At 43.5% G+C, this 11,035-nt stretch overlaps 1 long non-coding RNA gene across 1 annotated transcript; it reads left to right on the forward strand.

The window, feature by feature from the left end:
• Positions 1-520: 520 nt before the first annotated feature.
• LOC139837668 (uncharacterized) lies at positions 521-2,227 on the forward strand. Its single transcript, XR_011754266.1, has 2 exons — positions 521-717; positions 2,016-2,227. It is a non-coding gene; the product is annotated as an uncharacterized lncRNA (long non-coding RNA).
• The last annotated feature ends 8,808 nt before the right edge of the window (positions 2,228-11,035 follow it).

Below are 11,035 nucleotides of genomic sequence, written 5' to 3' on the forward strand. Positions count from 1 at the left end.
CAAGGAACTCGTGGTGCCGCCAAGGTCTACTTCTTTTCGTGCCGCCAAGTTCGTCACTTCGTCTTCGATTGAAGCATCCCTAGAACCCCGGCGTGGATCCAAGTCCACCATTAGCAAACGAAGCCGAAACCGAAGACCACCGCCATCGAATCAAGTTCTCCTTCCCGGATCCGAAGATCGAGACCCCGGCTTCATCCTCTTCCTCTTCAATCCGGCGACCCTCTTCGTTTCGTGAGAACCAAACCCTAACCTATACCTATTTTATAAATGAGCCATCTACAACTTGTTGCATTCATCATATCAACATGTCTCGCATTTCATTGCATATCTTGTGGGTTCGGATAAATAGTGAATCACCTAAATAAATATGGGATTGTGCGGGACTACTTATCTCTTATCCCGGTTCCATTTAAATTTGTGTAGCGCACCCATGCCATGTCTTTGCCATGCTAATCAACATTTAATATGCGGGGTAGAAAAATAACTTGAACCTAATAATTGTTTGTCCGGATTCCGATTCCGCTTAATTGGATAAGTTGCACCGCATCATATTTGCCATGTCATGCATATTATCTTGATCATGCCGATTCTTCTTCCGTAGTAGTAAGATTGCATGCATTGTGTGTTCCAGCATTTGCTTCTTCCCGGATAGGATCACGAAGTGGTGATGTGAGATACGACGAGTTCTCCGACAAGTTCTTCTGCAGCTTTTCACAGGCGAGCCCCCCCTCTCTTCACCTATCTTATGCTCTCACTCGCATTGCTATCCTTATGTTGCGATTCTTATCGAGTCACGTGTCCTATTCCACTTGATTACCATAATAATCCTATATGTATCCTTCCTTACCCATAGCCGTTGCTTGATGTTTGAGCCTTGCGAGTCGTAGGCGTGTTTAGGCTCTGTTGTTTATCTCGATCTGTTATCGGGATATGTTGGGTTGTTGGGAGGTTATCACATGCTATATCAGTTGTTGGAGATACACATGCTTTACTTATTTGTTAACAACTAAAATTGTAAGCAGAGGCATCTGTGAGCCCCTTTGCGAAAGCATCGGAACTTTGACTCGCTAATGTCCCCTAGGACCCGAGTTCTTGTTATCTGTTCCGAGATTGAGCGCTCTACCCATGCGTGGGGACGATTATTGGGACCCCCCTCACCCATTACCTTTTCTCAAGTCAGTTGAAAAGGGGGCCACAACCTTGGTTTTATTTGGCGCATGCATGTTTATATACTGTTGCCTTCGGGTGTTTACTTCCTGTTGCCTTCGGGTGTTTATATTCTGTACTGTACCCTGCGGAACGTTTAGCGAAGCGTGTGGTTTGCACGCCTAGCCGTTAACGCAAACCCTGAGTCCGCTTCGGAGTACGGCCGGACTTCGTTATAGGTAGCTTAGTCGGGTGGCCCCCCTAGACTTTCTTGTTGAACTGGGAACGGTCTTGTTGTGAGACATCCACCTGTCGTAAGTGGGTCGAGCATGCGAATGGTTACATTTGGGCAACCCCTGCAGGGTGTACATCTTATCGATAAGCCGTGTCCGCGGTTATGGACGACTTGAAATTGTATAGCTTGATCATAGAACAACTTACACTGTTATCTTTGTTGCTAATAATCTGTTAATAACTTGCGTAGTAATATAGCACTACTACAAACGATACCTAATAAAACTTGTCCACTGTTGAGTGCCTTTTACATTGCCTCTTCGCAATTGTTGGAGGGGATATGGGTAACCGGCTGGGTTATGTTTGTGTAGTATTTATCTGTTACCTTGTGCGCTCTCTTATCTTCTCTGAGTAGACGGATGTTGTAGCGTGTCTCTATTGGTTATAGTTTTGCTGCCGCTAAACCTACCATATAGCCCCCGGCAATATATATTTATACTCGCCCGGCGAGCATAGCCATTTCTAGTCTCGCTAAGTACGTACCGGAGTTCGTTCCTTGGTACTTACTCTCGCCTTTTCCCCTTTCTCTTTTGCTTCCTCCCTTTTGTCGGCAACCGATGGCCCGACTTTGACAGGTACAAGATGACGACGTTAGCAAGGTTACCCTTCCGGCTTGGCCTGGGCAGAGTTATGGACGCTACTGGTTATCTTCAGGACTCTTAGTCCAATTTGTATCTTGTCCGTACTCGGACGTATTCGATCTTCTGTATGATTTGGATCTTTGTATTGTATATTTGTATTTTGACTCGTTGGAGTCGTTGTTGTAATATATGTATCTTGTGGGCTCTATTGTAATCCTGTTGTAATGTTACTGCTCGTGTTAATTCCTCTGGCATCACGTGTGTGATTCGTCGCGCACGTCGTGTCGGAGGGCGTCTCGAAATCGATATCGTGCGGATTTCGGCAGGATCGCTGGAATCCTCATGGTACCGGTTCCGGGGCGTCACAGAAGGCATGGTGTCGGAGGTGGTGGAGATCTCCGGCAGGGCTTCGCCTAAGCGCTACAGGAGAATTGGGAGGAGGGAGGTCGGCTAGGGTTTGCGGAGAGGGGCACCGGCCTTGGTGCCTTTGGGTGGTGCGGCTGGTGTGGTGGCCAACCCCCTCCCTCTCTTCCTCATTATATAGGTGGAACCCCAAGGGTTAGCCCAAAGATTCGAATAAGAGTCCAACTCAAAAACTTACCAAAGGGTGAAACCTAGGGGGAGTGGGACTCCCCCCTTTCCTTCTTCCTTGGACGGCCAAGGTGGTGGAGTCCACCATGGACTCCACCTTCCCTCTTGGTTGGCTGGTTAGGGTTGGTGGAGTCCATCCGGGACTCCACCTTCCATGGTGATTTCTTCTGGAAGATTCTAGAACATTCTAGCGCCTTCCATAAATGCACCGGATCATTTCCAAACTTGGAAAGTGACTTCCTATATATGAATCTTATTCTCCGGACCATTCCGGAACTCCTCGTGATGTCCTGGATCCCATCCGAGACTCCGAACAACATTCGAACTCCATTCCATATTTCATATCTACTTAAAACGACATCAAACCTTAAGTGTGTCACCCTACGGTTCGTGAATTATGCAGACATGGTCGAGACTCCTCTCCGACCAATAACCAATAGCGGGATCTGGAGATCCATAATGGCTCCCACATATTCAACGATAACTTAGTGATAGATTGAACCATTTACATACGATGTCGATTCCCTTTGTCACGCGATACTTTACCTGTCTGAGGTTCGATCATCGGCATCTCCATACCTAGTTCAACCTTGTTACCGACAAGTACTCTTTACTCGTACTGTGGTATGTCATCTCTTGTGACCTAGTCACATGCTTGCAAGATAATCAGACGACATTCCACCGAGAGGGCCCAGAGTATATCTATGTGTCATCGAGATGGACAAATCCCACTCTTGGTCCATATGCCTCAACTCACACTTTCCGAATACTTAATCCCATCTTTATAACCACCCATTTATGCAATGGTGTTTGATGTAATCAAAGCATCCTTCCGGTATAAGTGATTTACATGATCCCATGGTCGAAGGACTAGGTAACTATGTATCGAAAGTTTATAGCAAGTTGAACTTAATGGCTTGATATCATGCTATGCTTACTATGGGTGTGTCCATCACATCTATCACCTAATGATATGATCTTGTTATTAATAACATCCAATGTTCATGATCAGAAAACCATGATCATCTATTAATCAACAAAGTAGTTAAAAGAGAGGCTTACTAGGGACTCTGGTTGTTTACACAACACACATGTATCAATGTTTCCGGTTAATACAATTATAACATGAAGTGTAAACTTTTATCATGAACACTAAGATATAACAGTAACTATTTTATTATTGCCTCTCGGGCATATCTCCAACAATGGCTCCTTGGCGTCGTCTTTCAACGGCGGGGTCGTCGTCGCTGCGGTATACAGGGAAGGCGTCGGCTGCGGCGCGTGCTACCAGGTCCGCTGCACGGACGCCGAGCTCTGCGGCGCCGCCGGTGGGACGACGGTCGTGATGGATCCCGCGCGCACCGGCAGCATGAACTGCACGGCCGCCGCCGACCTCGTGCTCGGCGGCGCCGCGTACGCAGCCATGGCCCAAGGCATGGCGCCGTGGGACATGGAGTACAGCAGGTGCTCGACGAGGCCCGCTGATGACGCATGAAGCACACGTCCACCCCAAGAGGAAGGTGTGATGCGTACAGCAGCAAGTTTTCCCTCAGTAAGAAACCAAGGTTATCGAACCAGTAGGATATGAAGGCCACGTGAAGGTTGTTGGTGAAGGAGTGTAGTGCGGCGCAACACCAGGGATTCCGGCGCCAACGTGGAACCTGCACAACACAATCAAGATACTTTGCCCCAACTTAACAGTGAGGTTGTCAATCTCACCGGCTTGCTGAAAACAAAGGATTAAACTTATGGTGTGAAGAATGATGTTTGCTTGCAAAGAACAACAGATAACAATGATTGCAGTAGGTTGTATTTCGGATGTAAAAGAATGGACCGGGATCCACAGTTCACTAGTGGTGTCTCTCCGGTAAGATAAATAACATGTTGGGTGAACAAATTACAGTTGGGCAATTGACAAATAGAGAGTGCATAACAATGCACATACATATCATGATGACTACTATGAGATTTACTTAGGGCATTACGACAAAGAACATAGACCGCTATCCAGCATGCATCTATGCCTAAAAAGTCCACCTTCGGGTTAGCATCCGCACCCCTTCTAGTATTAAGTTGTAAACAACAGACAATTGCATTAAGTACTGTGCGTAATGTAAACAATACAAATATCCTTAGACAAAGCATTGATGTTTTATCCCTAGTGGCAACAGCACATCCACAACCTTAGGGGTTGTTGTCACTCCCCCAGATTCAATGGAGGCATGAACCCACTATCTAGCATAAATACCCCCACTTGGAGTTACAAGTATCAACTTGGCCAGAGCCTCTACTAGCAACGGAGAGCATGCAAGATCATAAAAAAACACATATATGATAGATCGATAATCAACTTGACATAGTATTCTATATTCATCGGATCCCAACAAACACAACATGTAGCATTATAATAAGATGATCTTGATCATGATAGGCAGCTCACAAGATCTAAACATGACGGCACAATAGGAGAAGACAACCATCTAGCTACTGATATGGACCCATAGTCCAAGGATGAACTACTCACGCATCAGTCCGGAGGCGGGCATGGTGATGTAGAGCCCTCCGGTGATGATTCCCCTCTCCGGCAGGGTGCCGGAGGCGATCTTCAGAACCCCCCCGAGATGGGGTTGACAGCGGCGGCGTCTCAGTAACTTTTCTCGTATCGTGGCTCTCGGTACTAGGGTTTTCGCGATGGAAGGATTATATAGGCAAAGGGGCAGAGTCGGGGGACGCCCGAGGGGCCCACCCCATATGGTGGTGCGGCCAGAGGTGGGGCCGCGCCCCCCTATGGTGTGGCCGCCTCGTGGCCCCTCTTCGTCTCCTCTTCGGTGTTCTGGAAGACTCCGTGGAAAATAAGACCGTGGGCTTTTGTTTCGTCCAATTCCGAGAATATTTCATGTGTAGAATTTATGAAACCAAAAACAGCAGAAAACAGGAACTGGCGCTTCGGCATCTTGTTAATAGGTTAGTGCCGGAAAATGCATAAAAATGATATAAAGTGTATATAAAACATGTGAGTATTGTCACAAAACTAGCATGGAACATAAGAAATTATAGATACGTTTGAGACGTATCAAGCATCCCCAAGCTTAATTCCTACTCGCCCTCGAGTAGGTAAACGATAAAAAGGATAATTTCTGAAGTGACATGCTACTATCATAATCTTAATCAATACTATTGTAAAGCATATGAGATGAATGAAGTGATTCAAAGCAATGGTCTATAGTTTGTTAACAAATAGATAATGACTAAACAACTGAATCATATAGCAAAGACTTTTCATGAATAGTACTTTCAAGACAAGCATCAACAAGTCTTGCATAAGAGTTTACTCATAAAGCAATAGATTCTTAATAGAAGGTTTTGAAGCAACACAAAGGAAGATTTAAGTTTCAGCAGTTGCTTTCAACTTTCAACATGTATATCTCATGGATAATTGTCAACACAAAGTAATATGATGAGTGCAAATAAGCAAGTATGTAAGAATCAATGCACACAGTTGACACAAGTGTTTGCTTCTAAGATAGAAAGAAGTAGGTAAACTGACTCAACATAAAGTAAAAGAAAGGCCCTTCGCAGAGGGAAGCAGGGATTATTCATGTGCTAGAGCTTTTTATTTTGAAAACATGGAAACAATTTTGTCAACGGTAGTAATAATTCATATGTGTTATGCATAAAACCTCCTATAAGTTGCAAGCCTCATGCATCGAATACTAATAGTGCCCGCTCCTTGTCCTAATTAGCTCGGATTTCCATGGATTATCATTGCATTACATATGTTTCAACCAAGTGTCACAAAGGGGAACCTCTATGCCACCTGTACAAAGGTCCAAGGAGATAGATCGCATTTGATCTCTCAATTTTGATAGATCTCAACTTGAGGACATCCATACCGGGACAACATAGAAAACAAATAATGGACTCCTCTTTTATGCTTTAAGCATTCAACAACATATAATATTCTCATAAGAGATTTGAGGATTAATGTCCAAGCTGAAACTTCCACCATGATACATGGCTTTGGTTGGCGGCCCAAAGTTCTTCTCTAACAATATGCATACTCAAACCATTTAACTCATGGCAAATCTCCCTTACTTCAGACAAGACGAACATGCATAGCAACTCACATGATATTCAACAAAGGTGTGACAGGTTGATGGCGTCCCCAGAAACATGGTTACCGCTCAACAAGCAACTTATAAGAACTAAGATATACATAAGCGACATATTCTTTACTACAATAGTTTTTTAGGCTACTTTCCCATGAGCTATGTATTGCAAAGACAAGGAATGAATTTTTTTAAAGGTAGCACGCAAGAAATTTACTTTGGAATGGCAGAAAAATACCACATAGTAGGTAGTTATGGTGGACACAAATGGCATAGGTTTTGGCTCAAGGTTTTGGATGCACGAGAAGCATTCCCTCTCAGTACAAGGCTTTGGGTAGCAAGGTTGTTTGAAGCAAACACAAGTATGAACCGGTACAGCAAAACTTACATAAGAACATATTGCAAGCATTATAAGACTCTACACTGTCTTCCTTGTTTCTCAAACACTTTTACCATAAAATATCTAGACTTTAGAGAGACCAATCATGCAAACCAAATTTCAACAAGCTCTACGGTAGTTCTCCACTAATAGGTTTAAACCACATGATGCAAGAGCTTAAACATGATCTACTTGAGAGCTCAAAACAATTGCCAAGTATCAAATTATTCAAGACAACATACCAATTACCACATGAAGCATTTTCTGTTTCCAACCAAATAGCAATAAATGAAGCGGCTTTCAACTTTCGCCATGAACATTAAAAGTAAAACTAAGAACACCAGTGTTCAAATTGAAAAAGCGGAGCATGTCTCTCTCCCACACAAGGAATGCTAGGATCCGAATTTATTCAAACATAAATAAAAATAAAAGCACACAGACGCTCCAAGTAAAGCACATAAGATGTGACGGAATAAAAATATAGTTTCACTAGAGGTGACCTGATAAGTGGTTGATGAAGAAGGGGATGCCTTGGGCATCCCCAAGCTTAGATGCTTGAGTCTTCTTGAAATATGCAGGGATGAACCACGGGAGCATCCCCAAACTTAGACTTTTCACTCTTCTTGATCATATTATATCATCCTCCTCTCTTGATCCTTGAAAACTTCCTTCACACCAAACTCAAAACAATCTCATTAGAGGGTTAGTGCATAATCAAAAACTCACATATTCAGCGAGGACACAATCATTCCCAACACTTTTGGACATTACCCAAGGCTACTGAAATTTAATGGAGCAAAGAAATCCACTCAAACACAGTAAAGGAGGCAATGTGAAATAAAAGGCAGAATCTGTCAAAACAGAACAGTCCGTAAAGACGAGTTTTTTCGAGGCACTTAACATGCTCAGATGAAGAAGCTCAAATTGAATGAAAGTTGCGTACATATCTGAGGATTACTCATGAATTTTTACAGAATTTTTAGATTCTCCTACAGAGAGAACAGATCAAATTCGTGACAGCTAAAAATCTGTTTCTGCGCAGAGATCCAAATCTAGTATCAACTCTCTATCAAAGACTTTACTTGGCACAACAATGCAATAAAGTAAAGATAAAAAGGTATTGCTACAGTAGTAAAAAACACCTTAACTCAAATATAAAAAAAAAATTGCAGAAAATAAAATAATGGGTTGTCTCCCATAAGCGCTTTTCTTTAACGCCTTTCAGCTAGGCGCAGAAAGTGTAAATCAAGTAACATCAAGAGAAGAAGCATCGACAGAGGAGTTGGGGGTTTTCTCAACAATGCATTGTATCTTATCTATGTAATTTTCAGAAGCTCCTCTTTCATTACTTTTAGGCTTACTATCCTCCTCAAATAAATTTTCAGGAACAAACAAATCAAAATTCTTTTCTAGTGCCTCATGCATTCCTATGAGCTTATAAGGTATTGGTACTTCAGTCTCCCCCTCATAATTGGCTTCATTAGTGTACTTTAGCCTATGTTTTTTCATCTTTTCAAGGGTACTTGCAAAATTGGTATAAAAGCCAAGCATCTTATGTTGAATAAAGACTTTTCTAGCTTCTCTAGCTACATCACCAAATTATTTAAGAAGTGTTTCTAAAACAAAATCTTTCTTCTCTCCTTCTTCCATATCACAGAGTGTAAGAAACATATGTTGCATTATAGGATTAAGATTAACAAATCTAGCTTCCAACATGTGCAATAAAGAGGCAGTAGCAATTTCATAATTAGGAGCAAGTTCTACCAAGGATCTATCTTCAAAATCTTTAACCTTACTAACATGAGTGAAAAATTCTTCTATATTATCTCTTCCAATGATAGACCCACGCCCTACTGATATATCTTTCAAAGTGAACTTAGGGAGAAGCATGATGAAATAAACTAAGGTAAACTAATAAATAAAGTAAATGCAAGTAACTAATTTTTTTGTGTTTTTGATATAAGGAAAGCAAACAAGACAGAAAATAAAATAAAGCAAGACAATAAACAAAGTAAAGAGATTGGGTGTGAGAGACTCCCCTTGCAGCGTGTCTTGATCTCCTCGTCAACAGCGCCAGAAAAATAGTTGTTGCCGTGGGAGTTGAAAATCTTTGTGGTGTAACTTTTCTTCGTTCCCCGGCAACGGCGCCAGAAAAATAACTTGATGACGCGTGAAGCACACATCCATTGGGAACCCCAAGAGGAAGGTGTGATGCGTACAGCAGCAAGTTTTCCTCAGTAAGAAACCAAGGTTATCGAACCAGTAGGAGATGAAGGCCACGTGAAGGTTGTTGGTGAAGGAGTGTAGTGCGGCGCAACACCAGGGATTCCGGCTCCAACGTGGAACCTGCACAACACAATCAAGATACTTTGCCCCAACTTAACAGTGAGGTTGTCAATCTCACCGGCTTGCTGAAAACAAAAGATTAAACATATGGTGTGAAGAATGATGTTTGCTTGCAAAGAACAACAGAGAACAATGATTGCAGTAGGTTGTATTTCAGATGTAAAAGAATGGACCGAGGTCCACAATTCAATAGTGGTGTCTCTCCAATAAGATAAATAACATGTTGGATGAACAAATTTCAGTTGGGCAACTGACAAATAGAGAGGGCATAACAATGCACATACATATCATGATGACTACTATGAGATTTACTTAGGGCATTACGAAAAAGAACATAAACCGCTATCCAGCATGCATCTATGCCTAAAAAGTCCACCTTCGGGTTAGCATCCGCACCCCTTCCAGTATTAAGTTGCAAACAATAGACAATTGCATTAAGTACTGTGCGTAATGTAAACAATACAAATATCCTTAGACAAAGCATTGATTTTGTATCCCTGGTGGCAACAACACATCCACAACCTTAGGGGTTGCTGTCACTCCCCCAGATTCAATGGAGGCATGAACCCACTATCTAGCATAAATACCCCCTCTTGGAGTTACAAGTATCAACTTGGCCAGAGCCTCTACTAGCAACGGAGAGCATGCAAGATCATAAACAACACATATATGATAGATCGATAATCAACTTGACATAGTATTCCATATTCATCGGATCCCAACAAACACAACATGTAGCATTACAATAAGATGATCTTGATCATGATAGGCAGCTCACAAGATCTAAACATGATGGCACAATAGGAGAAGACAACCATCTAGCTACTGCTATGGACCCATAGTCCAAGGATGAACTACTCACGCATCAGTCCGGAGGCGGGCATGGTGATGTAGAGCCCTCCGGTGATGATTCCCCTCTCCGACAGGGTGCCGGAGGCGATCTTCAGAACCCCCCGAGATGGGGTTGACGGCGGCGGCGTCTCAGTAACTTTTCTCGTATCGTGGCTCTCAGTACTAGGGTTTTCGTGACGGAAGGATTATATAGGCGAAGGGGCAGAGTCGGGGGACGCCCGAGGGGCCCACCCCATATGGCGGCGCGGCCAGGGGTGGGGCCGCGCCTCCTATGGTGTGGCCGCCTCGTGGCCCCTCTTCGTCTCCTCTTCGGTGTTCTGGAAGACTCTGTGGAAAATAAGACCGTGGGCTTTTGTTTCGTCCAATTCCGAGAATATTTCCTATGTTGGATTTCTGAAACCAAAAACAGCAGAAAACATGAACTGGCGCTTCGGCGTCTTGTTAATAGGTTAGTGCCGGAAAATGCATAAAAATGATATAAAGTGTATATAAAACATGTGAGTATTGTCATAAAACTAGCATGGAACATAAGAAATTATAGATACGTTTGAGACGTATCACCCGCGCGGGCGCCGGGTGACCTGGCGATAAGGTTCCTGTACCAGGCCGGCCAGACCGACATCTCGTGGCCACGGCCGAGTCGTAGTCGATCTGGAAGGCCATGGTGCAGAGTGTGGCGCGCCGGCGGGGTACGACGGGAAGTGGGTGTGGACCGATCGGGAGTCATCCCGCGCGCG

This window comes from Lolium perenne, chromosome 3 (genome assembly GCF_019359855.2).
Source record: "Lolium perenne isolate Kyuss_39 chromosome 3, Kyuss_2.0, whole genome shotgun sequence".
NCBI lineage: Eukaryota > Viridiplantae > Streptophyta > Magnoliopsida > Poales > Poaceae > Lolium > Lolium perenne.